Source organism: Wolffia australiana, chromosome 8 (genome assembly GCF_029677425.1).
Source record: "Wolffia australiana isolate 7733 chromosome 8, ASM2967742v1".
NCBI lineage: Eukaryota > Viridiplantae > Streptophyta > Magnoliopsida > Alismatales > Araceae > Wolffia > Wolffia australiana.
This window is the reverse complement of record NC_135842.1, coordinates 6,768,554-6,770,730: the sequence shown is the minus strand read 5'-3', so window position 1 is coordinate 6,770,730 and position 2,177 is coordinate 6,768,554. Positions and strand designations below refer to the sequence as shown.

General features: G+C 34.9%; 1 pseudogene; it reads right to left on the bottom strand.

The window, feature by feature from the left end:
• Positions 1-677: 677 nt before the first annotated feature.
• On the bottom strand, positions 678-787 carry LOC144707261 (U6 spliceosomal RNA; annotated as a pseudogene).
• Positions 788-2,177: the final 1,390 nt, after the last annotated feature.

Below are 2,177 nucleotides of genomic sequence, written 5' to 3'. Positions count from 1 at the left end.
ACTTGAGATATCAAGAACATCTTGTGGATGGATGACTATATTTTGACTACGACTTACAAGTCTCTAACCACGGGATTCAAACAAGTCATAGTTCGGATGTAGGAAGAAACCCATAAATATGATTGAGTGGTCAAGATGTGATCATCCGCCCTTAGTTTAGGAGGAGCTTGACTCAAGGAAGTCGATGCATCTAACATCCCAGGCCACTGTGGTGACGATATTGGAGAAGTTGTTCTCCAATGATCCCCGTTAGGTATTAGTACTGATCAAATGATAGATTAGGTTTTCCGATCAACTATACCCTAAGTCACTCAAGAGCCTTACAAGGATGAAGAATTATACATATACGGTAACCGATGACGGTAAAGGTTCCATGAGAGAATTCACATACTAATTGGTATCTTCTTGAGCACGAGGTGTAGCTTGGCACCCCACAAGTTGGAAATTTAACCTATTGATTGGGTTAAATAGGTTCTTAGTTAATTAATCTATATGTTGATGAAGTTAATTAATAAGGTTGGCTAATAATGGTTATTGGGTCGCTAAAATTATTAACTAGAATGATAAATGGGCCTAGAGGGTCACATACATAAGATCATTGGGGCATTGGTGAATATATTTTACTCTATGGGGTTTTTGAGAATAACTCAAGTAAAATATAGATTGGGGAAAGGAACCCATTTTAGGACCATTTCTCCATTTGTGCGTGTCATCCTTGCGCAGGGGCCATGCTAATCTTCTCTGTATTGTTCCAATTTTATCGGATGTTCCCGAAGGGACAGGGAACCCATTTTAGGCACCATGTGAATAACTTGTGTTTTAGGTATAAGACATATGATGTATTTATTTTAATGATCGATTATGGATCGGTAATCACTTTTGTTGGATAGAAAAACATATTTTTTATGATTGAACCATGGAATCAAAACCCAAAAAGAATAAATAGATGGGCCCCACCTATTTTAGGGGCCTGTCCCAGCCAGACGTGGTGCCCCACTTTTCTTCTTTTCTTCTCATTCCACTCACTCTACTAGTGGACTTGATGGTGAAAAGATCTAATACATCCTCAAGGAGAGGTAGAGAAACTAACAGGAGATATAATGTTGCGTCAATAGTGTGGATACATCTAGAGGTTGGGGTTGAAAATTTCTTGAAGAAACTATTATAAGGAGTTCAGTGAGGGTAAAAAAGCTCCATGAAAGGTGAGAAGATAATTCTTTAATCTGTAGTAAATCTGATATGATTTGCATTATTTTCTTTACATTTTGATCAATCAAGGCCAACAAAGATAACATATTGCTGGCCATTTTATGTAATTTTTATCTTAGAGTATAAACTTCTTCCTCATAAGCAGAATACCATGATCTTCTTACACCTAAATCCACTTTATTTCTAAGAGTATCTGTCATACCACAGTACAATCTTAATTCTATGGTATGGGAATTTTCTTATCATATCTCAAAGTATTTCCCAAGTTTTATTAAAATATTCATCATTCATTTGACAGAAATTTTGAATATCTTTCCTAGATGCATTTGTTTTTTCCTAAAGGGAAAAAAATTATGCATTAAATATTTGAGTTTCAATTGAGGAATAAACAATTTATTCATAAACTTCTAAACCATTCTATAAATTTGTCTCCTCGTGTTAGGAGGTAAATATTTTCTTTTTAAATTTTCATTATAATATGCTGATAATAGTAGAAAAAAATGAAAAAACGTCTAAAAATTTGTAAGGTTCCTCGTTAGATAGAGTGTAAGAAGAGAAAGAGAATTAATCATGGTGTGATTATATTCAAAAGTTTCCCAGTTATCTTGCAGTATCTATTCGCAGATGATGCAATCATTTTCCTTAATGGATGAAAAAATCCATACATGGGCTTATGAGTGTACTTACTAAGTACAAGAGGGTCTCGGATCAGCTCATTAACACGTTGAAGAGAAGCTTTATGGTAGAACCATCTAATATTGTATAATGCTTTCACAATATCCATCACTAGACTTGTTACAATGAGAATACCTACCTTTTGACTGTCTCAGATGTCCCATTTTTGGAGGGCCCACATGACATTATTAGTTTTGATGCCTTGGTGGACAAGTTGAGAAAGAAACTTAAAGAGTGGAATTTTTTTTTCTATTTCCTAGGGGATTCATCCAATTGATACATCATGTTCTCAT